Source organism: Mesocricetus auratus, unplaced genomic scaffold, assembly GCF_017639785.1.
Source record: "Mesocricetus auratus isolate SY011 unplaced genomic scaffold, BCM_Maur_2.0 Super-Scaffold_100018, whole genome shotgun sequence".
NCBI lineage: Eukaryota > Metazoa > Chordata > Mammalia > Rodentia > Cricetidae > Mesocricetus > Mesocricetus auratus.
The window spans coordinates 6301430-6329107 of NW_024429199.1; the positions used below are offsets into that span (position 1 = coordinate 6301430).

General features: G+C 43.7%; 1 long non-coding RNA gene across 1 annotated transcript; it reads right to left on the reverse strand.

Moving 5' to 3' along the window:
• Nucleotides 1-1310: 1310 nt before the first annotated feature.
• Nucleotides 1311-27066, reverse strand: LOC110341467. Its single transcript, XR_002383421.2, has 4 exons — nt 27020-27066; nt 23870-24079; nt 23104-23192; nt 1311-1435 (listed from the first exon to the last, which is right to left on the reverse strand). It is a non-coding gene; the product is annotated as an uncharacterized LOC110341467 (long non-coding RNA).
• Nucleotides 27067-27678: the final 612 nt, after the last annotated feature.

Below are 27678 nucleotides of genomic sequence, written 5' to 3' on the forward strand. Positions count from 1 at the left end.
TCAGTTTGTCAGGGAATTTGGCACATCAATTGTTAAGTAAAAGTATTATGAAAACTTAAGCTGTATAACCTTACAATTAAATAAATCATTAAAAATGAAAGTATAATATGCATGCTTTCCTAATTGTTTAATTGTGTTTATTATTTTAGTTTTTTATCTTCTTGTGTGTTCATGCATATATGCTACAGGGTATGTGGAGAGGTCAGAGGACAACTGTGGGAGTCAGTTCTCTCCTTCTACCGTGTAGATCCCCGGGGGCAAGCTCGGATTGTCAGGTTTGGTCCATAGTCCCACATTTTACTATTTTATATAATCTGGAAGTTATTTACTTCTGTTGCATGGCAGAATAGCATGTTATTGTGCCTCTTCCCCCATTGGTTACTTGAACTCAATCAAGGTAAGAGAAGGTGTATGAGCCAGGTATGGTAGTGCATGCCTGCAATCCCAGCATTCAAAGGGTGGAGGTTGGGTGAAGAAGAGTTAGAAGCCACCCTCAAACATAACCGGTTCAAGCTCAAAGCTAGGCTGCATGAAACCCTTGTCTAAAAGGAAAAAAGACAATAATGTGTGCACCATGAGAACCAGCCAATAATGTACAGCGTTTTCTCCAGAGAAAGAGCTGCCTAAGAAATGTTACATGAACCATCTCAATACTGGACACTGCTTTCCAGTATTAAGGAAATAGCTTTTGGAGTGTTTGGAGGTTTCACTCATTTCTTTTTGTAGGTTTTGATTTGGCTTGGAAAGTCAGGGTGTCACTATATATACATAGCTAGTTGGGGGACTCTCAATTCCTCTTGCCTCAACTTCCCCAAAGCTGCAATGAAAGTTATATGCTACCATATTCAGAAGAACTTGTACATGAGTCAGTCTATATGGACATTCAATTGCTCCAGGAGAATTGCTGGATTCCTTGTAAGCTATCTTGACTCAGGCTGATTTCAAGGTGTTTTGCGTGAAGTCTGAATACTGCGCTCAGGTATCACATATGAGTGAGTCACTGCCCTACCAACACACTACAACCCCAGCTCCGTGTGTAAAATATAACATTAGAAAAAAAATGTCTAGAAGTAAAGCCGAAAGGTCTGTGCTGGTCGTGCACTGGAAGAGGTTGGTTGAGCGATTTGCCTTCTTCAGACCTTCCTCTCTGCCTTTCAGTGAACTTTACAAAGAATTCCATTTGTTTTTCTTCATTACTTTATGGGTTTGAATGTTTGTGTACATGTATGTCTGTGTACCACTTTCATGCCTGGTGTCCTTGGAGGCCAGAAGAGGGTGGGGGGTCCCCTGGATCAGGAGTTACAGACTGTTGTCCAGAACGGCCACCATGTGGGTGCTGGGAACTGAACCCGGGTCCTCTGCAAGAGCAGCCAGTGCTCTGAAGCAGCCAGCCATGTCTCCAGCCGCTGTCACTGGCTCTTTAATACTTCGTCATCTAAAAGCATACAAAGCATTGAAACGACATTGTGTTATGTTTCATGTCCTTTAACCATTGTCTAAACACTATGATCACTTACAACACACACATCACTTTAAAAGCTACTAGCTTGGCTCTGTAAACAGGTGACTTACTGATAGGATAAAGTTCTGCGTCGTGAATGTTGATTGTAAAATACACCATACATTAACTCCGGTTCTACTACTTGCATCTTCATTTAAATATTTCTGAAAACCCTCAAAATGTGGGGGGTAACAAACGTTAGACTCTGCCTTAGATACTAATACTCCATGTTCCAAGTTAGTAATAATTTACGTTAAAATCCTATGCTAATAAAGTGCTTTTCAAAAGCCCAGAGGTCTCTGTCTGGGCATGGCTTAAACACTGACCTCACCATGCCGGCACTTGGTGATGCGGAGTTCACAGCTGGCACCCTAAGGAAAGCAGTTGAGCAGCTGGGACACTGTATTGGTCTGGGAGAGAAAAACACCCACCCCCACCTCCACCCCCACTCCGGAAAAGAGGAAGACTAAGATTCAACAGAAGAAAAAAAAAAACCCACCCAAAAAAAAAAAAAAACCCTAGACCTCATCAGTTTTCAGCACAGAAGTGTCTCATAAAAAAACTCAGTTTGCAATTGGTTTTGGATTCCCTGAGTTTCACTTGAGGTTTACAGTTCAGCTTTCACTGACCTCGGTTCCCTCCGGCTTCTCGCCTTCACGGCAGTTCCAGCAAACTTAATCACAATGAGGCAAACCTTGGAAAACTCTCAGCACACCTGGGCTGGCTTTAGCTGTGAGGCAACCGGGCTTCCAGGCTTCCAGGCTTTGGATGCACGAGTATGAGGCACCTCCCCATCAGTGTGCTTGGGACAGGACACTAGCTGGGCTGTGTGCAGGAGTGCTGGCACCAGTCACAGCTGTACAGCAGCAACTCTCCCTGGCACCACACAACCCGTGTAGACCTTACTGTGTCACCCGAGATGACATGTGAACCAATCTGGGGAAACTGAGCAATGGGAAAGCGAAGCTATCGCAGAGGAAGAGCAGCCACCTAAAAGAAGGGATCTGGCCTCAAGGAACGACTCACTGTGCGGTGGGGAGAAAGAGAGAGAGTGCTGGAATAGCCATCACAAAACTGCCGAGATAGCCGTTTGTGCTGGGCTGCCGGTCTCACGTGGAAACTTTTCCACATCTGCGGCCATTTGTCTGCATCAACAGTGGCCCTGTTTATACTGTTTTGTTTGGGGTTCTGGCAAATCACAGAATCCTACTCTGAACTCTCCTGTGGGAGGAAAAGAGGATGTGCTCTATAGATGCTGCATCCTGTATTTTTATATTTTCCCTGGACCCTCCTGAGCTGGCAAGAGAGGGTCTTAGCCCTTCAGCAGCCTGTTGGGAGTGGGGCTTGGCCTCCAGGGCTGTCTGTCAGAACCCTGGCTGGGCGGCTGGGGCTGTGTGGAAACCTGGACCTGGTCCTCATCCCCGTGCCCAGGCTGCTTTCCCAGTTTCCACAGCTGCTTATCCCAGCTGCAGCTGAACTTGCATCGCCTACCACCCTCACCCTTGCCCAGAGGACTTTTTACTGGAGAAGACAAGGAAGAGAAACACACAGTTCCCTCTCCTCCAGGCCTAATATAAAGACACACAACAGAATTGGTTCAAAAAAAAAAAAAAACAGCAGAGGACATATTTGCAGTCTTTTAAATGTGAGGAAGACTGGGTATTATTTTAAACCAAAATATTCTCAGTGCTTGATTCTTGACCCGTTGACATGTACACAAAGATAGCAAACTTCAAATAGCGACTTCTCCTCAAGACAGCCTCAGTGTGAGACCCAGGCTTGACTCAAATGCACAGTCCTCCTGCATCAGCTTCCCAAATGCTAGGATTACAATTGTAATCCAAAATGTCTGGCTTTGGTTTTTTGTTTGTTTGTTTTTTATTTTTGTTTTCAGAGAAGACTGTCTATGAAGAGGAGAAAAATGATTCAAAGAGACGACATGATACATGACAGTGTGATCTTCAAGAATTCTTACTGGGATCTAGCAGGAGGAAGAGAAAGTTTCTGCCTCTCCACATCTTATTATTACCATTATTTTAAACATGCATTCTCATATAGTCCAAACTGGCCATGAGTGCATTATACCTTGAACTCTTGATTCTCCTACCTCTTCTTCCAGAAGGCTAAGATTTCAGGCGTGTTCTCTGTGCCAAGCTTCTGCTCCTTATTTTTTATTTATGGACCTTACCTTTATCTCTCCACAATTATTGTGATGGGTCACATGGTGACCCATTGGAAAGTATGCCCAGTTTCAGGCCATGATAGCGTGGGAACATGGCCTGACTTGGAAATGGGGGATCTTTGCAGTTGTAATAGAGCAAGAGAACTTTAGATGAAATCCTCCTTGATTGTATTTGGGGACAAAAGCACCATGGGAAGACAGAGGCAAAGGGCAGTTACAAGTTGAGGAGCAGCTGGGAATGCCACAGTGGAAGGAAGTGGGGTAGGGAGCTATCCTAGCGTCTCCAGAGACTGAGGCCCAGGCAACACCTCAGTTTCAGACATCTGACCCCCAGGACCGTGAGTCAACAAATTTTGACTGCTTTAAGTTACCAATTATGTGTCAATTTGTCCCAGTAACCTCAGGAAATTAATGCAGTTAACTAAAATCTTTGTTGGCCTCTGTTTCCACAACCATGGCTGCTTGGGTATTTAATCTGAAAATAAGCTCAAAACTAAAAAAGAAAATCTGTTGCAGAGAACACTGCAACAAGGATTTTACATGCACAGTAAGAAGTGCAGGAAAACACGACAGTGTTGTTATGTATGTGCGAAGGAAGAGCATGACCACTGTTTCCTGGGGTGTCTGCAAGGCTGTTCAAAGGGAAGGACCTGAAGGTGGGAAGGTATTTCCTGGACAAGTGGGTTCACTGGGGGATGGGGAGAATTCTTGGAAAAGCTAGTAACAAAAAAATGTATGGAGGCACAAAATCTTGTAGCTGCTATGGGGACTGAATGTTTTGAAGTCTTCCTGATAAGATTCCAAAGTAGGTATGCTGAGGGAAAATGCTAAGGCTAGATTCCAAAGGGCCATAGTCACCAAGAACATGGAATGCGTTCTCTGGTGACTAGGATTTTAAGCAAGGTGATACCATAATCCCATCTGTGCTTCAGAAAGATCACTGAGGATGAGGCAGAAGGCTGCCCTGGAGACTTAACCCTAAGGCGGGAAGACTCCTTAGAAACATTCTGAGGCCAGGGTGTGAGGAAGGGAGAAGACGACAAGCTAAACTAAGACACGATTCTGAGGCAGGAGCAAGGGAGCTAGACGAGAGTCTGAGTTAGAGAACTGAGAAGCAACGAGTGTGGTTTCCCGTACAGTAATGAGAGATGAAAGCATCAAGAAGACTACCCACCAACTGTGTGACGTACACCTATAACCTCAGAAGTTGGGAGGCTGAGGAGAAGGAACATTAGGGGTTCAGGGCTAGCCTTGGCTAGAGCGGCTACCAGTGAGTTTGAGGTCAGCCTTGCCTAGACGAGAGATAGAGTGGAAAGAGAAGGAAGGTGAGGACGTGAGGGCAAGAGGTCAGAAGCCAAGCAAGGTGGAGCCTGAGGAGGGATGGCTGAAGAAGAGGAGGAGATGGTCTCCACTTGCAAGGTGGAGCCTGAGGAGGGATGGCTGACAGAAGAGGAGGAGATGGTCTCCACTAGCAGTGGAATTGTCAATGGGAGGTCAGCTAGCTAGCATCCACACAACACAAGACCGGATCATAGGCTTGTCACTGTCACAATGTATCCACACCTTTCCTTATCATCTGAGCAATTGGAAATAGTGTCACATCCTACCCCCACTAACTTAGACATGGTGGTAGAGAGTTCTTATCCATTCCCCCTCAACTGCCCCCCCCCCTCTGCCTCTCTGTATCTGTTTTCTCTCGGTCTCTCTCTCTCATAGACACACACACACACACACATTTTATTAGCTTTGTTTGTTTGTTTGTTTTGAGATGGGATCTTGTGTAGCCTAGGCAAACCTTGACCTCTCTGTGTAACTAAGGGTAACCTAGTATTTGATTTTTCTGCCTACACCTCCCAAGTGCTAAGTTTATAGATGAGCCCCACACTCTCGGTTTTATGTGCTGGGTCTAGAGTGTAGGCTAGGCAAGCCCTGTACCAGCCGAGCTGCAGCTTCAGTCCAGGTCTGACAAGGAGCTGACTTGCTGAGGTCTGGGACCCCACTTCCCATGCTAGGAAGGACCTTCTACTGAAAACGTGATCCGCAGACTGTCAGCATGGGCATCACGGGGGAGCTTGTTACAGACACAGAATTTGAAACTCCGCACCTGCCCCACTGAATGATGGTCTGTATTTTAACAAGATCCCCAGCGACAGGGTGCACACTGAAGCTTAAAAAGCCCTGTCAAAGGCTTTAAACCTCAGTGGCTTCCTTGTCCGACATCAGAGATCACCTAGCACCGTAAGTCCAACAAATTGCTGATTCAGGGAGGCAGTCCTGTACACACCAGAATTTCCTCCTTTACAGTAAAGTAGTGGGATAACTAGGAGTGGCCTGGTGGCACAGGTCTGTTACACCGGCTACCGGGGAGCATAGGGTTAAGGCTGGAAGTTCAAGGCTTGCTTGGACCACTTAGGGAAGTATGTCTCAAATGGTTTTCAAGTGCACGCTGTACTGAGGATGTAGCACAGTGGTAGAGAGTGCTTGCCCAACACGCACAGGTCCTGGGCTCCATCTCTCACACCACAAATAATAATAATAATAAATAACAAATAAGCTGCAGCTTAAATGAGACCAGATGTGATCAAAGTGATGTGGATGCTTTCTATTTATTTGGTACTCAATTCCAAGTTATAGAAAAACATTTTTTTTAAAAAAATGCAAAAAAAAAACCTGACTGGAGTTTATTATATAGCTCTGGTGGGAAATAATATCAAGTCATTAGAACCTTATTCAAAGCAGCCTCCTAGTATCCTTGCCAGGGACTGCATATAGGCATAGATAAATGTTTATATGACGGAGTAGAGGACGGCCTATGCCAGGAAGCAGCCATAGTACTGTCTGGGCAAGTTATTATATGTAAAATGTGGCCCAATGAAAGGAATCTAAGAGCAGTTTCTTTTGTGTGGATATAGTTTAGCTCAAGTGCTTTCAGACTACCAGCATCAATGTGCTTGGTAGGAAGGAAAATATTGGTTCTGCTCAGCCCATTTGGATCAAGCGTCTTTGGGAATGGGAGGCAGGGAGCTGTTCAGTGAGGGTCCCAGTGACTCTGAAGCTGGGTCAAGCAGGAGGGTCTTCGCTTAGGCCTGAGAGACACCACACATAAAACTCTGCCCACATCCCTTGCCTTCATCCAAAAGGCATCTTCTCCATTTGGGTTCCCATTTATCTTTCCTCTCCTGTCAAATTTCTTTCTTTCCTCCTTCCTCTTTTTCCTTCCTCTATCTACCTTTGTCTTTCTGTTCTACATTCTCACTTCCTGTTTCTTCCCCGGCTCATGTTGACTTTGAATTGCTCCATTCTCACAGACACATATAAGCCCCACACTTCTGCTCCAGAGTTTGCTAGCTCAGCAAGACTGTGGGGCGCCCAAGCTCAGCCTTACTTGAGAAACCGAGACAGCACCCCCAAGAGACAGCACCCCCAAGCAGTGTTGTCCTGGAAACAATGTAACTTGCAAAAAGAGCAGCATAGAACCCACCATTGTGCTCTTCTGGGCTATTAATGTGACTTCAATCGTCAAGGGTACTCCTGACTGTCATGTGCTAATGACCCACAGAATGTCTGCTGACATTAAAGACTAGGACGATTTTCAGTCTGCAGGCATGTGGGTCCTGAATTAGAATTAAGTGATTGTGACTTTGTCTAGGAGGTGGCTAAGGATCACAGTAGCAGCAAATGCTAGTCATACTAAGCAGTGAAACACTGTATGTCTGTTTAACACAGATAATCTGCCTTTATTATATGTCTATGGCTAGTTATATTGATTAGTTATTATTTAATATTGAATACGGTCCTGGCCCTCTTGTGTGAGCTTTATAGTTATTTAAACATTTAAACCTCTCTACCCAGCTCTGAGCTAAATGTGATTATCATCTCCATTGTGGAGACAGGAAGTGAAAGCTGGAGCAGTTAACTCCCCAAGGTGACCAGCTTGGAAGTAATGGAGATGGGATGCCATGTTGGAGAGCTAGCTTCAGGGTATAAGATAGCCACCGTTGTTCTTCTGAAGAGAAAGAGTTGAACACTGCAAGGCACATCTGGATGTTGTATTCACTCAGAAAGGCCCCATCATTAAATACTTTCACTTTCACATCCTGATGCTTTCAGTGGGACCTTTCTTTCTCACCTCAGAGCAGGAAATTGTTAATTATATCCAGTGACATAGGTAACTAGCTGAGTAACTGTGGGAAAAGTCAGATTTAATCTCAAAGGATCAACGTTTCTTCTCTTGTAGGAAGAGGCTGACAGAGGGCTGGAGACATGGCTCAGTGGTTAAGAGTAAGTACAGCTCTTACAGAGAACCCAGGTTCAGTTCTCAACACCTACACCTGGTGACTCACAACACATTGTAACTGCAACTCCCGAGGATCCAATGACCTCTTCTGGCCTCCACACACACACACATACATGGTGCCCATAAACCCAGAAACACACACACACATATACACATAAATAAAAAATAATAATAATTTAAAGAGGGAGAGGCCTCATTAGATCACAGTAGACTCACCCAGACCCAATGTCTGCTGAATTCTATGTGTGAAATGATGTTGCAGGAAATAACCAGCTTTTTAACATCCCTGAGGTTAGATTAGGGTAACCTCTCCTCTGTATCCTTAACTAAGCTGTGTCTGTGCAATCCCTCTGCCTTGGAAGATAACACAGTCACAGGTTTGAGGATTTAGAACATTGGCATCTTTAGGGGGTCATCTAAGAGAAGGGAACCTCAGTTGAGAACATGCCTCCATTAGGTCAGGCTTTAGGCAAGATTGCAAAGCATTTTTTAAATTTGTGGTTGATGTAGAAAAGCCCAGCCCATTGGAGTAGGTGCCGGCCTGGGCTGGTGGTTCTGGGTTCAATAAGAGAGAAGGTTGTGCAAGCCAGTGAGCACACACCTTCACTTCCTCTGCATCAGCTCTTGCCTCCAGCTTCTTTCCCAGTTTGACCTCCTGCCTTGGCTTCTCTCAAGGGACTGTGATTCACGGTATGTAAACCAAATAAACCCTTTCCTCCCCAGGTTGCTTTTGGCCATGGTGCTTCATCTAAGCAAAGTAACCCAAACTAAGACACCTTCTCTTTCATATACTTAAAAACAAAGCAGGCACAGCATGGTGACATACACTTGTCATGTCAACACTCAAAAGGCTGAAGCAGGAAGACATTTGTCAAGATATCTCTTTAAGGACAGTCTGAGCTACATAGTGGGACCCTGTCTCAAAAAAACTTCAATAGCAGCATTAACAAAAACAAAGGAGTATTCATATAAAAAGAAGTTATGAAATACAGCAAGACTGCTTTCAATTTGGTGGATGAAATTCACAATTGAGGAGTAAAATTCATGGGTTCATTTACTGAAGATTATTTAGAATTATTACTTGTCTTGCTTAGTCACTGTTCTATTGCTGTGAAGAGGTACCATAACCATGGCAACTCTTATAAAAGAAAGCATTTAATTGAGGCTTGCTTACAGGGTCAGAGGTTTTTAGTCCATTATCGTCGTGGCAGGAAGGGACCATGGCAACACATAGGCAGACATTGTGTTGGAGGTGTAATTGAGAGTTTTACATATAGATCTGCAGGCAACAGGAAGAGAGAGACTGAACCTGGGTTAGATTTTGGAAATCTCGAAGCCCACCCCTAGTGACACACTTCCTCCAACAAGGCCACACCTCCTAATCCTTCTGAAATAGTGCTACTCTCTGATGCCTAAACATTCAAATATATGAGCCTTTTTAGGGCCATTCCTATTCAAACCACCACATCACTTTAAGTACAAAAGAGTGATAGAGCCTCAAAATGCCACACAATGATCTAGAGAACTTCTACAAACTAGAAGCCAAGGCCAGGATGATCTAGTGAAAGACCAAGCTGCTCCTGACACCTCCTGCTTGATATCAGTCCTGATCTCTCCCATTAGGGCTCTGTTAGGCAGTCTATTAAGCTGCTTCTGCTTTTTCTCTTTTCCAATCATTTCTGAGATGGTCTTGTGAAAGTTCTTACCTTGATGTGTAAGGAAGAGTCCTGGATACACATCCTTAGGCTTGCAGGCACTATGAATACCCTCTCCATACCCAGTGGTAATGACCACAGCAAACCTCTAACTGCCCCTCTTCTTAAACAATGTACACGGAAGGAAAAAGCCTGGGACTTTTGACTGCCATATGGGGATAAAAGACAGGAAGAAGAGTTGCTGTGGCAGAAAAGCACAGAAACCACAGATGGGGTGTTCATCAAAAATATTCTGTAAATCCCACATCTTACTCTGAAAATATGGCAGCCATGATGCTTATAATTTCATAGACTGTTTACAAAACAAACATTATATCAAGGGCCAAGGTATGTCACTCCAAACTTAGTTGAGTTCTTGTAATATGTCAGTATTTCAAGGTCAAGACTTTGTTGGAAAAAAGAAAATTGTAACTTCTCCATGACCCAAAGCAATGAGAGAACAACTCTAACCCCTTCTGAAAAAAATTGGAAATATTAACATCTCCCTGGCCTAAAAACACATTCCTATCAGAAATTCCTGCCACCAGGTAGACACATTAACAAAAGTTGAACAGTTTCTGGTGATTTCGGTGGGTCCCAGGAAAGCATCAGTTGAAATATGAACTCCATTCCTGGCTTTCTATTTTTAAATTCCCTCTCAGCGTGGTAGTAATAGAGAGACATGGTCTTCATCAAACCTGTTGTGGAGGATCTGCAGAATCTCACAGTGAAAATGCAAATGATGAAACTCGTGTCCCGAAGAGTTTAATCCATTCTTAATACGTCACTCATGAGAGCAAACAGCCAAGGAGCCATGGACATCTCTTCTAAGCATATAACAAGATCAAAATGTGTAAGCACATGGGGGGAAATGTGGATAGCCCAAGAACAAGTACAATGTAAAAAAAGAACTATAGATGAGGCCAGGCTGGACCGACAGCCTCCAAAACAATACAGAGAAACCGTGTCTCGTAAAATCAAAAAAAAAAAGAAAACTATAGAAGGGAGGGAGAGCAGGAGGGAGGGAGGGGGCAACACAAACAACTGTGTAAAGTCCACACTACATAGAAAACAGCCAGGCATGTATAATCCCAGCACTAGGGAGATTAAAGCAAGAGAATTGCCAGTTTGGACCAACCTGGGCTACACAGTGACAGCCTGTCTCACGGACAAACAAAACAAAACAAAATAGAAAAGATGGGTGATTGCTGTTTGTTGCAATCACTCAGAAATCACTGAAGGGGTAGGCCCTGCTCTGAAGTTTACAACCAATGAACACAGCAGTGGCAGAAAGACAGAACAATGCCTCAGAAACAAAGAGAAATGCATGCTATCTTATTGGCCATATTAAACCAAATTATGTGGTCATCTGGAAAGGCTGGGGCTCCACCAATGATGGCTACACCAAAACTCAGCAAAACACAGCAGGAGAGCTTGGCTAAGGAGGGAAATGAAACCCTGGTGCCTTCCACACTCCCCCAGAGCCTACTTACAGCATGTAACGTTGATGCTGACAAACAAACAGAGCTGTCTGGGAGGAAAGAGGATGTTTAAGGACATCTTGAAAGTGCTAAATTATTTTGTAAGACATGAGAGGAATAGAAAATAAAAAGTAAATGAGAAAAATTGCAATAGAGACATAATACCAGAACTATAAGAGTATTATTAAAAATAAAGATTTGAAAAACATTTGCCTTAAATCATAAAAAAAGATGGAGAAAGTTGTAAGACACTGTTCTTGCAATATTCTGTGACTCAAAATTATGTGTATGCATTTACTTGATAAAAATTAATGTTGAAATTTTTTACTGTTGAGGGGGCTGTGAGATAGGAACCTTCTGTGTAACCCAGGCTGGTCTAAACTCATGATCCTCCTTCCTCAGTTTTTCAAATGCAGATATTAGAGATGTGCACCACAAACAGATAAAGTCAGAGTTTAAAAAGACTAATCTAAATTAGGTATGATGGCATATGCCAGTGATCCTAGCATTTGAAAGATTGAGGCAAGAGAATCAGGAGTTCAAAGTCATTCATGGCTACATAGTGAGTTTGAAGCTAGCCTGGGACTCTTCAATCTAATGTAAAAAAAATTGACCTCGGTTTCTTTTAAAAGATGAAGCTGGGAACAGACGGTAAGATGGCTTAGTAGGTAATGGTGTTTGTCCCATCAAGCTGATCACCCAAGTTTCCTCCCCCAGGAGCCTCATGGTAGAAAGAGAGAGACAACTCCTGTATGCTCATGGTAGAAAGAGAGAGAGACAACTCCTGTATGCTCATGGTAGAAAGAGAGAGACAACTCCTGTATGCTCATGGTAGAAAGAGAGAGAGAGACAACTCCTGTATGCTCATGGTAGAAAGAGAGAGACAACTCCTGTATGCTCATGGTAGAAAGAGAGAGACAACTCCTGTATGCTCATGGTAGAAAGAGAGAGAGAGAGACAACTCCTGTATGCTCATGGTAGAAAGAGAGAGAGAGACAACTCCTGTATGCTCATGGTAGAAAGAGAGAGACAACTCCTGTATGCTCATGGTAGAAAGAGAGAGAGAGACAACTCCTGTATGCTCATGGTAGAAAGAGAGAGACAACTCCTGTATGCTCATGGTAGAAAGAGAGAGAGACAACTCCTGTATGCTCATGGTAGAAAGAGAGAGAGAGACAACTCCTGTATGCTCATGGTAGAAAGAGAGAGAGAGAGACAACTCCTGTATGCTCATGGTAGAAAGAGAGAGACAACTCCTGTATGCTCATGGTAGAAAGAGAGAGACAACTCCTGTATGCTCATGGTAGAAAGAGAGAGAGAGACAACTCCTGTATGCTCATGGTAGAAAGAGAGAGACAACTCCTGTATGCTCATGGTAGAAAGAGAGAGACAACTCCTGTATGCTCATGGTAGAAAGAGAGAGACAACTCCTGTATGCTCATGGTAGAAAGAGAGAGAGACAACTCCTGTATGCTCATGGTAGAAAGAGAGAGACAACTCCTGTATGCTCATGGTAGAAAGAGAGAGACAACTCCTGTATGCTCATGGTAGAAAGAGAGAGAGACAACTCCTGTATGCTCATGGTAGAAAGAGAGAGAGACAACTCCTGTATGCTCATGGTAGAAAGAGAGAGACAACTCCTGTATGCTCATGGTAGAAAGAGAGAGACAACTCCTGTATGCTCATGGTAGAAAGAGAGAGACAACTCCTGTATGCTCATGGTAGAAAGAGAGAGAGAGACAACTCCTGTATGCTCATGGTAGAAAGAGAGAGACAACTCCTGTATGCTCATGGTAGAAAGAGAGAGACAACTCCTGTATGCTCATGGTAGAAAGAGAGAGAGACAACTCCTGTATGCTCATGGTAGAAAGAGAGAGACAACTCCTGTATGCTCATGGTAGAAAGAGAGAGAGAGACAACTCCTGTATGCTCATGGTAGAAAGAGAGAGAGACAACTCCTGTATGCTCATGGTAGAAAGAGAGAGAGACAACTCCTGTATGCTCATGGTAGAAAGAGAGAGAGAGACAACTCCTGTATGCTCATGGTAGAAAGAGAGAGACAACTCCTGTATGCTGTCCTCCAACCTTCCAGTATAAGACATGGCAGGTTTTTCAAGACAGGGTTTCTCTGTGTAACAGTCCTGGAAGTCACTTTGTAGACATGGTTGGCCTCACAGAGGCCCTCCTCCCTCTGCCTCCTGTGCTAGGATTCAATTTGTGTGCCACAACACCGGGCACCTTAAACTTTTTGAAAGAAAAAAAAAAGTGAGACTATCAAGGGAAGCTGCAGTTCCCCAGACACTCAGGATTGCAGCAATGTTTATACTGCAAAAACGAAGATCGATCTACAAGTTTCAGGGTTTGGTGACCTAAGATCAATCCTAGGAACTGAGGAAAAAATGGAAGGAGAGAACCAACTCCACAAAGTTGTCCACTGACCTTCACGAGAGCACCGTGATACACATACCTACATCATCACACACACACACACACACACACACACACACACACACACACACACACACACACACACACACAAGAAAGAAAGAAAGAAAGAAAGAAAGAAAGAAAGAAATAGCATTTTCTGTCACAAGAGAATGGACAAGCTGCAGTGTACTTTCACAGTAGAATGTCTTACAGGAGTGGAAATGAGAAATGACAGCATGTGTCAACATGGATGAACTTTACCCATGAATTAACTCAGACAATAAATAAGGAAAAATAAAATTTGTTATTTCTACTTGTATGGAAGTGAGAAATATGCAGAGCTGAGGCAGTTTACTAACTAGAGTAACAATTTTATATTTTAAGCTGGGCAAGTACATCCAATATCGAGGCAGGAGCAGGGATAGGTGGAGCTGTCCGAGAGTATAAATAGAAGGAGAACCAATTTACTTTAATTACCATGCAAATTATTAGGTTTCATTATGACATTTTCAAACAAAATTCATTGTTGCTGACTCTTCTGCCCTTCTCCCTATTCCCTGCACCCTCTTTTAATTCCTGCAGCCTCCTTGCCATGTGTCTGTTACGTGTGTCTTATTGTCTCTGACACCTCTGTTTCGTCTCTCATGGTCTCCTAGTTTGGTAACTCATACCCACATTCACCCCATGTATACACATATGTGGACATTGTAAACTAGGATTTACATATGGCAGAAAACATGTGATATTTGTCTTTCTGAGTTTTGGTCACTTCATTTGAGTAATGCTTTTCAGATCTGTCCATTTTCCTGCAAAATTCATAACCTCATTTTTCTTTACAGCTGAATAAAATTTCACTATATATACATACCACATTTTCATTATCCATTCCTCTACTGATGGACAGCTAGGCCGGTTCCATTTCCTTGCTGTGCTTACAAGTACTTAGCAGTTTTATTTTTTTCCAAAAATTTAAACTAAAGATGTGCACAATGCTCTCGTTATGAAAATATAATAATTTGCTTGAGTTTGGAAAACAGTTAAATTACATCTCAAAGCTCTTCTACTTACATGGAGTCAGAGGTTTTGCTATTATTGTTGTCTTTTGTCCTAGTTTTAGCATTCCTGTTATCTACTTACTCCCAAACCAGAAGCCTGAGAGCGTCTATCATCTCGAACAATGACAAACATGTACTCTTTCTCCAAGAACACTGCTTTGTACTCCTGCCTTTTATCCGAAGATATAAAAGAGATATTCAAGTCAATAAAATAATCTCCATTACAAGTGTTATCAAACTGGGATGAAAGAAAGAGAGAGACAAGCCTTGATGCCAAGGACCTTCAAGATAGGAAAAGTGTTTTGGAAAATTAATATCATTTGTAAAGTAAACTGCCCAGAAATAGTCTATTCTGCTGGTGTTACATAAGCCATGGCCATATTTACAGGGAGAGAGAAAAATGAAACTGACTAGCTGAATCATCACTGTCCCCTCAGACTGTGGGTCTCTCACAACAGGACTCATTTAGAAGACAAATTCTACACAAATAACATTTAGTGTCACAAAAATGTACTTTTCCCACCAGTGTCTGCAAAGACATGACTGGAGAACTAACAGTGACAATTCACTTTGCTAAAAGCTCCTGCATGGAGCCTTCAAAAAAGAGATAATGGGACTTCTCTGGCTCAAATGTGATATTAGTCATTGCACTGAGAAAGGACGTTATATGCCATTATGAAGAGTCTACTTGGACACCAACTGGCATCTGTGCTGTAAGTTTTCATTTAAAGGTATCACTTAGTACAGGGTTTCCATAGATGCTCCTTTCTGTAGCCTTGGCTACTTTTGTCAATTCATAAACTAGTTATTTACTCCTCCAGACACAGCCAGTCACCCTAGAGCCACAATAAGACACTGACATTATTTATTCCCTTCCTGATACTCCCTTTACTCTAGATTCAGAACTCAGCCAAACATCAATAAATGGGAGGTTTAGACAATGATTACAAGCAGGTCAACCTCAATCCCATTCCTTGTACTCTGCTGAGGTTTCCATCTCACACCCTAAGGCTGAGGGTGTCTCCAGCCTGCACAGGGATTGGTCAGACCTTCAGGACGTGGGACCAAGTGGAAGGCGGGAGCATGCCCCTTCCTAGCTCCTTGTATTTGCTTCCTGGTTGCCTAGGTGTGAACAGTGCCTCTCTGCTATGCTGTCCCACAGTGATAGCTACACCATCTGAGCACAGGCCCGAGGCCACAGGGCCAAATGACCATGGGCTAAAACCTTAAACTGTGAGCTACAACAGACCTTCCTTCTTTATAAAGCTGATTGCTTCAGGTGCTTTGTCTCAGTAACACAGACTTAACACTGTGAAACTTCATTAACCAGTTGCTTGCCGTTGTGCTTCACAAAACGAAGTCAAAATCCTGCTTCAGTCTTTCTAAAAAGATCCTTTCATTATAAATTCCTTTTGTATAGCACAGCACAATCCCCAAACTGAAATTCGTGTTCCCTTTTGCCCTTGTTTGCCCGTTTCTATGGCAATAGGAAGGTGGTGTGTAAATATATGCCAAGGGGAAGACAGTATAGAGACAGTTTATTTTCAGTTTCCTAGTTTGCTGCCCAGTGTAGGTTCTCCTGTGTGATCTCCTGGTTCACCGCACACAGTAGGTTCCTCCTGGGCCACAATGTGCTGAGGGAGGTGTGGAGCCACCACTGTGAGATTTAATCAGATTTATTATTTTCGATACCTCTCCCATCATCTTAAATGCACTGTTAGGGGTGCTTATATCATTGTCATGTCTCTGTCAATTGCTGTGTCCTTTTCTCTCACCCATTTTGCTCACATGCTTCTTACCTTAAATGGAAAGTTTGTTACTAAGGACTGAATCTTGTTCCATATCCCAGTATGTCTTCAAAATGTCATATGTCCTCCTACTTCAACTTTTCAAGCAGGTGTCACTACAGCCGGAAATTCTTCATTCTATTTTACTTATTATTACTGTGTGTGTCAATGAGATGTGTGTATGTGCATGTGTTCTGTGTGTGTGTGTGTGTGTGTGTGTGTGTGTGTGTGTGTGTATGTGTGTGTAGGTCAGAGGACAACTTATGGGATTCAATTCTGTTTCTACCAAGGGATCCAGGAAGGAGATAGGTTATCAGGCCTGTATGGCAATTACTTTTACAAGTTGAGTCATTCTGGCCCAACACCTGGAACTTCTTGAAGGGAAAGAGGGGATACATATAAATGTACTACTAGCCAAGCCCTGACCCAGAACAAAGCTTTGATCACATGAAAACCACATGTACTGAGGTGTATTAGGCTCACACTCTGTGGTCAAGGCCCCAGTCCAGCCTAAAGGTCAGTGGGAATTCAAGTTCCAAGTTCATGAAAGGAGAAACACTTATCAGGAATCAAAAATCAAAGCAATAAGAGTAAAGCTAAGCTAGCCAGTAGATTTTCCAAGGTGGTAATGTGTTTTGCTATAGTATAGACTCTTGGAAGCTGCATTTTAAATTATAGTATTTCAAATCAGAAACCATGCATGTAAGAAGGTAGTGCCTTGTGCTGAGTATGCATGAAATGGATGAACAAGTGGTGGGTGACTCTTTTAATACATGTCTGACATTCGTTAAGAATTGGGCAGTTACTTTACAATACACTTACACATACATAAGTAATAGAGTTCATAAAATATCGACTATGCATGATCTTTTTATTATTTTTTAAATATGTGCATAATGCACAGAAAAATCTGAAAATATATCAAATGAATATTTTTTACTGTTGGAATTGTACCCATTATATTTTGTAAACTTCATATATGTATATGTATGTGCATATTTGAAATTACATATTATATACACTTTCTGGGTATACTATGCTTTATACATGTGTATGTTGTGTGGGCAGTTCTGTATCTAGCCACGCTACATATATTTAAGCATTAAGTTAACAATGGGCCATATATGACTTTGCTGTGAGCATAGCCCCTGTGATGTCATGGCCATCACTGTTTGTGTACCTGCACTCTATAATGTTCACACAAAGATGAAATTTATCTGACAAATCACTCAGAACTTGTCCCCACCATTAGTCAATGCATGATTACATATAGTTTTACTAATAAGAAAGAAGGTATTTTTAAGATAACTTTTATTTTTATTTCACTGGGACCATAGATCTTTCTAACTTAGACTTTGAGATGTTTGGCAATTTTATATTCCTAGCACTTAGCCAGCATGTGTTGGGCTCTCTGGTAGAGCCTGGTGTTGGTAGAAGCTATACACTGTATGGTTGGACCAAGGCCAGTTCTAAGGAAACTGAGTCAACTTCCAAATCCATGGGTTGATGCTCGATCTCAGCACTGTCTAGATTATTTTTGAAGATATTTATTGAGCAACTTGTGTGTGAAGATGCTTGTATCTGGGCCTCAAAGGAATGAAGAGTGTCAGGAAAGAGATAAGGGCCTGGACTGTAAATCCTCAGTGCTACACACTGACTGTGAGAGGGTGACAAGAGCTGACATGTCGAGAGAACCAAGCTTATTGAGACCTACTCTCATCACTTTGAGAGGACTCACTCACTCTGTCAGCACAAGAGCCAACCGAGGAAAACCAGTACACTCCCCGAGTTGCAGATGACATATACCCACACAACAGCCTACCAAGCGAGGTCCATATCCTCCTGGAGTTACACATGAGGGCTCAAGGCTCCAAGAGCCTAAGTGGCTCATATAACATAGATCCAGACTGGAAATGGACCTATGTACTCTGTCCCCAGTGAATACACGCTAAACCAGTGGTTCTCAACTTCCTAACCCTTAATATAGTTCCTCATGTTGTGGTGATTCCCCAATCATAAAATTATTTTCATTGCTATTTCTTAACTGTAATTTTGCTACTGTTATAAATCATAATATAAATATCTCAAATTCGACCCCTGTGAAAGGGTTGCTTGACCCCCTAAGGGGAGATCCAAGTTGGGAACCACTGTAAAACACAACCCCAGACAGCATAGGTTTCTAGAACCTGGTGAAAGCTCTACCCTAAACACTACCTATGGATAACTAAAAAGCGAAGCAAAGTACAGATGAGGAAAGAGGTGGGGGGGGATGGGAGCTGGGAAGAAAAGAGAGGGAGAAGAGGAAGAGAGAGTAGATCATGGGGGAACAGGAAGGTTGAGTGGGGGGGGGGGTAGGATAGGGGGATAACAGGATGAGAAATACCATAATAGAGGGAGTCATAGGTTAGAAGAGAGATCTGGCACCAGTGAGACCTCTAGCAATCTAAAGGGATGACACGAACTGGCAAGCTAATCAATAGTGGAGAGACAACCTTAAATGCCCATTCCTGATAACGAACTTGGCATCTACCCTATATGCCATCCTAGAACCTTCATCCAGTGACCGATGGAAGCAGAGGCAAACACCCACAGTTAAACACTGAACTGAACCCATGGAGCCCAGTGACAGAGAGAGAGGAGCGATGAGCAAATTGGCAAAGAATGGGCTGGCAAAACCAGCAGACACAGCTGATCTGAACAAGGGGGAGCTCTTGGACCCCAGACCAACAGCTGGGAGGCCAGCATGGGACTGGTCCAGACCCCCTGAGTGTGAGTGTCAGTGAGAAGGCCTGGGCAACCTATGGGGCCCTGGGCAGTGGATCAGTGTTTATCCCTGGCATACAAACAGACTTTGTGTGTCCATAACACAAAGAGGGATGCTCTCTCAGCCTGGACTCTTAGGGGAGGGCCTGGACCCTGCCCTGAGTGAAATGACAGACTCTGGATATCCCCTATGTGGAAGGAAGTAGGGATAGGGTGGGAGGCTGGGAGGGATGGGGGGGACAGGAGGAGGGGAGGGAGAGGGAACTGTGAAGCAAGCTATTTAAAATTAAAGCAATAAAAAAGTTTAAGAAAAAGATGAGGAAAATCTGATTACAGAAATTGAAGTCAAGTAAATTAAGAACATACCAGAAAGCAAAGAAATGATTGATAGAAACAAAGCATTTTATGATGACCAAAATTTATGGTGACCAAAGTTGAGAAACTTGAGACAGGGAAACCAAATAAGAGCACACAGGCCTGGGGTATGTAAGAGCAGGAGGTGAACTAGAGGGTTCCAGAACACAGAGCCCTTACTGCCAGGATAGAAGGACAGGGACAGGGCAGGGCTTAGAGGAACGGGTGGGTGGAGAAGAAAGTGGAGAGAAGAACTCCACAGCGGAGTGACTCAGAGAGAAAGATGGAGCCTGCATTCACTGGCCTCGAGGGCTGAGTGCTGAAGAGTCACCCATGTTTAGGGAGGAAGGCAGGAGACAGACTCTAAGAACTGTGAGTTGCCACAAAGCCACTCTGAGGACACTGGACAGTAAAGGAAGCATATGGTAAAAAAGACAGGCAAGTTCCCAGTGGAACCTTTTTCAACAGATAAATGGGGAATAGAGAGTCAAGAGAGGAGACAGAAAAGCCATGCAAACTCTCAAACGTTAAAAGACTTAAAGTAATGTTAATATTTGTCATGTTTCAGAAGTTTATGAATTTCCCCCTTTCCTTTTCTTCTTCTTTTTTCTCTTTCTTTCTTTTTCTTTCTTTCTTTCTTCTATTAGGAGATGGGATCTCATGTAGCTCAGGTTGGCCTTGAACTCCAGAATGGCCTTGAAGCTTGACCCTCTTACCTCTACTTACTGGAAACGGAGCCTACTACACACAGGTGTCACTGTTCTTTCTTTCTCTTGCTGTGGTAAATACTCTAACAAGACACAACGTAAGGGAGGAATGGATTCAGTTGGCTTTCGATCCGAAGTTACAGCCCATCATTTCTGGGATGCAAAGGCAGGAACTCAAGCAACTAGTCACATCACATCTTCAGTCAAGAGCACAGAGGGCTAGCTTTGCCCTCTCCTACACTGCTATGGACATCACTGCTTAGGATATAGAACAGCCTGGAACAGGCTGGGTTTGCCTACCTCAACTAACAAGACAATCTGCTCCCCCCACACCGTCCCCACACACAAGCCCTCAAGTGAAGCTGATCTAGACAATTCCTCTCTAAAAATCTCTTCCCAGATGACTCTAGATTTTGTCAAGGGGGCAGGCAGTCACCAGGTCCAGCTTTCCAACAGCCCTACATCCCCAGCTCTGGGAAGTTCATTAATGTAAACTACTTTGTAAACTGTCCATGCTAAAAATGGGAGGGAAGGGGTGCAATTGTGAGGCAATCTATTGTTTTCTTTAAAACGCTGGGATGCAAACTCTGGGCCTTACACATTCCAAGTAAACCCTCCCTCATGGAGATACAATCCCTGTCCCTAAAGTGACAACACACCCCCCTCCCAATTCTGCAAGTGCAGTCAAATCACGGAACAAAAGTGCGAATTAAAAATGCTTCTTGGAGACCTCAGAGGTCAAGGCATGTAAATGACATCAATTGCCCTGCCCTGTAGAATCACATCTGGGTCTGTTTATGTGGCTGAGGCCTGGGCTTCAAAGGTCTGTGCCGTTTAGACCCGTGATCATTTTTGCTGGCAGGGAGATTATTCCAGAGTTTAACCTGCTCCAGTTCTCACTGGCTGAGCAGATCATGCTTGCTATGCAAATGCTTCTTCAGGACTGAATGCCACTGTGGAGGAAGGAAGCCATTGAAAAGCAACCCTGTGCTGCTGGGGAACAAAAAGCCATCACATCCCCGATCAAAGAAAAGAGAATCCTTTTGCAACAGAAATCCCAGAGTCTAGCATCAGAAAATCAGTTTCTCCTTCACACTCTTGTTACTTTTTAAGCCTTGCCCAATAAGAAGCAACAGGCGGGGCTGGGGGTGGGAATCCTTTCAAATGTGCCACTCCCGTTACATCTAATGCACAGTCTTTCTCACTCTTTGGATTATCATCTGCTATTTCAAAAGGTATCAGAGTTTTAGCTCAAAGGAAGGCATTGTGGGTGGCCCACTGTGGCACAGAATTTGGGTTTATAAGATGCCCATAACCAATATGTGATCAACCACTCCTTTAATACCAGACCACGGTCTCTTGACAGGACATACACTGTAGCGGCTGTTCTAAAGTGTGTCTTTAAAGGGTGTCTGCTAAATTGTCATTTGTTACAAGCATGCTTCTGCTGTGACAGATTCCCCCAACTCCTCCTCTTCCCTGAGCTCCTGGAATCACAGCTGTGTTGTACCATAAGCACAATGTTGTCACGTCTTTGTTTTGTTTAATTATTCAAGTTGGTCCTACCACAGAATTAAACTGCCTGGAGATATTATGGGATTTCCGTCCAAACAGCACACATGACCACATAGATGGCAACCCTTGCTAAATTGTCTTCATGACTCCCCTCCCCCGTCACATAGTGATCGGCAGTATACCCCTAAGAGTCGGGAGCTGGATGAGATGGACCAGTATAACCAAGAGCCAGTGAATGTTAGGGTCGGAGGGAAGTCTATACTTGTAATCCTAGCAGTCTGGAGGTAGAGACAGGAGGGTCGTGAGTTCAAGACCAACCTGAACTACACATTACTCCACCCCCCCACCCCACCCCACCCCCGGCGGCGGATTGCCAGGCAGACAGAGCTTAAGTGAGAAGTTTTATTAGAAAGGGAGGCAGGGAGAAGAGAGGTAAAGAGACACAGAGACAGAGAGAGGACAGAAGAGAAGAGGGAGACAGGAAAATTACTGTCTATGGCGGGAAAGAGCAGGAAAAAGAGCATTAAGTGGGAGGGGGGGTCTTTTTTTTTTAAAGGGTCCTTTGTACCTATGTGCAAATTAGTAGTCATGGAATCCTGAGCTGACCAGGTTACCGCCTGAGTGCATTCTGCCCGGTAACAGGGGCAGGCCAGAATAATGCCCCATCCTTACACACACCTCAAAAGTAAAATTTAAATAAAAATTTGAACTGGTTTATCTCTACCCTGTGCTCCTGTCTTCCCAGTAAGAAGCCCTGGCTTTCTTGAGGGTAAGCTCAGGCAGATCAACCTTAAGTTCAAGTCCTACCCAGGCTGCGTGAGACCTTGTCTCACAAAATAAACAAACAATAGAAGTTACCAGCTCAAAGTTTAAGTCCAGGCCAACCCGGACCTTGCCCGGCTGGGGAAAACAACTTCCTGATTTCATAGACACACCAAGATCAGTTATATCTTCTGGAATTTACTTGTACGTGATTCTCCCCACCCCCAAAGTCCTTTAAAAGATGAGAAGCATCTGTGAGCTAAAAACCTCTAGGGACTGGGGTGATGATGGTTTGTGATAGCAATTCATTTGGAGCTTGCATAGTCTCTTTCAAGCCACCAAGGGAAACAAAAATAAAACCACAGAGTGCAATGTGAGGAGAGGCCTTCGTGCTCTTCCAGTTAGAGCCTCCTTCTGCAAGTGGAGGCCAGAGCCATGGAGAAACGAAAAGCATGGTGGAAGATTTCCTACGGGAACCCAACTCCGCCTCTCCCACCTCACCTCACCTCCTCCAGCCACTGAAAGGACACAAAGTCGGCCTATTTTCTATTCTTCTATGCTGATCTCTTTGATTTTACCTCCTCAGGAGTGAGGGTGTTGTCTCTGAAGGGAGAAAAGACTTAACTCTTACAAAGTCTTCCGTAATCCGTGGGTACTGCAGGCCTGCCTAAGAAAAAGAAAAGGGAGAACCTCAGGAGGTCATATTTATGGAGCAGGGAGCATCCGAATCCCCCCCCCCCACAATATCCTGGTGCCTCAGTGTCTATGGGCTAAAAGACCAGCTCATAGAAAGGGACTTTTCTTGGCCACCGCTTAAGGAAGAGCGCAGCTGCACTGGCCACAGCACAATTCCCAGGAGCAACCAGGCACCGGTCCAGCTCCCTGAGAACCGCCAGCGCTGGGAAGCCAACTCCCTCTCCACCCCGGTACTTGGATAGATGCATTGAGCTCTCCCAGGCTAGGAGGGGAGAAGCCGATTGAAAAGCTTCACAAGTTGAACCCGAAAGTCCCTTTTTCCCAGGGCTCAGCAGTCACTCCTGGATGCTGTGCTCATGAGCAGTGAAACCCAGAGAAACAAGGAGAAAGACGCACGCGACATAGTGTGCACTCTGGCCACATCAGGATCAGTTGTATCTATCTAGTTATCTTTGCCTGACTTAGAGAAGCAGATTCCCTAGAACTTTAAGGGGGGGGGGGCGAGGAATACAAAGAATCAGCACGTATAAAATACCAACAAACTGAGGCAGCATCTATCGGGAGATGAAAATATCAATTATAATTTGGTAACTTACTAATCTACTTCTAGGGGAGGGAAGACTGAGGCTACTAGGTAAAATATTTTACTTGTCTTCTAATCCTTCACAGAAGTGTCTTCCCAGTTCATCCGCACAGGTGACACCTGGCTTCCTCCTGGTTGCCTCTACAGTGCAGAGTCACCACATGCTCCCACAAGCCATGCCTTCCTCTCTCCGGGGCCTGGACCCTCAAACTCTGCTTCTTCTTCTGTCTTCCATTTCGCAGTGAATGGCGCTGCCCCCAGGATACCTTGAGGACCTGGGGAGAAGAAGATAACTGGAAACCGCCTCAAGGGAGAAGGTCCAAGTTATAGTCAGGATGTGATGCCCAAGCAGCATAAAATTATGAGAATTCATGACAAATATATCTGTATCTTGTTTTTCTTCAGCTCCCTGTAGGAAATATGATACTGGAAGTGAAGAGCCTTGACACTAGCAGTAGGAAGATGGCCTCCCAGTTCTGGTAAATGGGCTAGAAACTTGTCTACATGTGTGTATCTTCTGATGCTTGTTTCATGTTTCCTCTAAGTTGAAACCCTGCTACATGTCAGGCAGAGAGGGTGAGAACTTCTCTCAACATTATATGTGTTGGAATATTAGATACTTTCTTGTTGCTGTGACAAAAACACCATGACTGAGACTACTTATAACAGAAAGTGTGTGATTGGTCTTACAGTTCCAGAGGGTTTGAGTCCATGATAGCAGAGCACATGGTGGCAGGAATTGCTGAGAAATTTCATCTTGATCCACAAGGAGGAGGCCTCTGGGCAGTCTCAGTACATTGGATAACCTTACCTGAGAAATCTTCCTGAAATGTCTGTTTAATCATGACACTCAATTGTTCAAAACTTTGGGGCAGCTAATCTTGCTTTCCACGGAGCAAAATGACCTTAGTTTCTAATTTCCAGTCTCATCCAGTTGCTATTTGCTGTGTGACCACATCATGCTAACTCTCCGAAGGCATCTTTTACCTTCTTGGGTATACCAGTTGCTAACACTTTTCTCTCCTAGAATACCCGCAGCCTTCTTTCTCTACCTGGAGCGCCCTGCCTGTTTCCATGTTCCTTCCCTTGCCCACCAATTCATCTTCTCTTTATTCTCAGAGCACTACCATGTATGCTGCCACCCAGCACATGGTATGGTTACAGATGGCATGACTCCTGGTTTGGTTGTTGATTTTTGAATGTATCTTCTATTATGTGCCACCGACTAGGAAGTATAAGAATCTATCCTAGAAGTGTAAGAATGCAAAGATAAGACCTGTAGAAAAGGGAATAAAATATCCACATATGCTCACATTATTATGTGTTAGCAGAAGACACGTTCTATAAACTCTAGACAGTAGGGACACCATGAAGACAAATTTTCATGGCATCTGCTAGAATCAGAGTAAAATTACCTTGAAAAGGGCAGCATTTGCCCTAGTTAATAAAGTTTAGACAGTGTTCTACAGTGTCTTAAATAGTGTACCTACAGGTCTCTAAGATACATTTTAACGGTGTAAGTCACCTTAGCTGAATAAATTAATTAGCTATGAAAATGGACACCAAGTACAAGGTGGTCCTAAAAGTCATCTTGTACCTTGAGAGAAGAACAGGGAAGTGTTTGTGGATGCTCTCCATTCACATGGTCAGACCTTTTACTGGCTTTGTTATTCCATTCTGCCCAGTCACTCCTTGTTTCCCAATTTAGCAGAGGTGTGTGACAGTGCTTTATCATTCAAGACTTGGGCGGGGCTGGGAGGTGTGGGGTTGGCAACTGAGTCATGAACATTGCCTTCCTGGAACTGTAACTCACCTGCTCCTAGAAATCTCCACTTTCCGAGGGGAGCTACCCTGTCAAGCCCTATAGGAACACAAGAATGTCTTGACGGGCAGCTGCATAAATTTGTCATTTGTCCTGTTTGTGACAAGCCCTGGTCAACAACCCCCCAGAGGGTCCATGATACAGGAAGGAAATAAAAAGTCTCAATCTCAAGGACCCATCAAAATTCACAAGACAGTCCAGCAGCATATCGACCCTGATTCACGATCTTCTGCAATGGTTGTCCTGGCCTACAACAGAGTGCAGCGTCTTTAAGGCTGGAGCACTGCATAGCCCTGGCCTCTGTGTGTGAGCAGACTGCATCCACTCATCTGTCTGCCCTGTACAACACTCCTCACCCCACAGCCACTGACATTACAGGTGCTTAAAGTGGAGGCTATAAATATTAATCAAGAGAGTGAAGCTCATGCTTGAGAATGTTATGACAGTTGAAGCAACACACAAGACAGAAATTGCTTCCACTGAATAAGGAGACATCTTTTCTCTGCATGAGGCCTCTGCCTACAATGTAATTTCCTGCAGAGGGGGCAAAGAAGGCGAGTGCCCAGAGCAGGAAAGCAAATCAATGAGGCTCTTTATAATGAATACATCGATGAGGTCTCATTAAAGTAAATAAAGTCCCTATAAAATGCTAGGAAATTTCTTTCAAAATAGCCCATAAATTAGCCTTAAAAGATGCCTAGGCCTGAAAGCCAAGGCTATGAATATAATTAGGAGACACTAAAAGAATCCAGACCAAGTCTGAGAAGCGGTACAAGAGCAGAAGGCAAAAGAAGGAAAACAAATTCCTCTTGGGAAGCCTGCTGGAAGTATCTGCAGATCCCTTCCATGCTTGCTTGGGGAGAGGGCTCCTAATGAAGACTATACACTGTAAACAACATGACTGGACTGAGCTCCCATCCCTATGCAATCAAGAATGGTTATCACTATTTCCAACCTTGAGATGCTTCTCAAATATCCCTACCCTTATAGATACAGGAGAAGTACCAAGTATAGTTTCCAAACCCTTGTATTTTAATGGACCAAGTCATTAGGAATTTAAGATCAGTCCCTTCTACTGGCACATCTTTCAGGAGTATTTATTATAGTTTGTGTTTCCATAACTTTTAGTGATTTATAGACAGTTTACCTCATGGGAACCTCCCAACAAGCTCACAATATAGGCTAACTGAAGGTGAAAGAATTAAAGAAACCAACCCAAGCTCAACTAATGGTCTACATGGCTCAGGGGGGCCTCACCAATCAGTGCTTCTTTGGAGCATTCCGTCAAAGTGAAGCATTGTGCCAGGGTGTTGGCTTCAACGGACGCTGTAACTATACTCGACACACAATTACTGAAAATAAGGCTAAGTATTTAATATAGAAAATTACTCACAAGATACCAAACCCAGAGGATCTAGTTCTCAGCTAGCGGCCGGACCGGAAGCCGAACTCCAGGAAAAGAGAGCGAGACTTCCTGTGCGCTGTCTTTTATGCCTTCCCCCGTAACGCCCCTAGCCATGCCCAAAAGTGGGCCTGGCTAGTGACGTAGTTCCGCCTACGTACGTATACGTCTTTACGTCCAGCCGTATACGTCTTTAGTCCTGCCTAAAGTGGGTGTGGTTAGCGGTGTGGTAAACCGCCCTTTTATTACCTCATCTGTATGCGCCTCTAATAAGTCACATGTTGAATGGCGGCATCAGACTTCCTCCTACACCAGGGAACACATTAGATGCTGGCTACGAAATGTGCCTAATCCGGACTGCACATCTAGATGTTCTCAGTGGAACTAGATGAGAAAGGACCAGTGCTCTCTAGTTACTAAGTGAACATACAAGCCTAAGGAATATTAATCTTTCCTTTAAGAAGTATCTTGGAGCCCACTTCCCCCTGGTATAATTTATTACATCAGAGCCAGAGGTACACAGAAAATCTGCAGTTTCTGTTGAAGACCCATGCCTGTGCAATGTCAAATAAAACATATTTTCACATATATGTGTATGTTTGTCAGTGCAGTATCAGATAAAACATAAAATGTCACAGCTTTATATATAT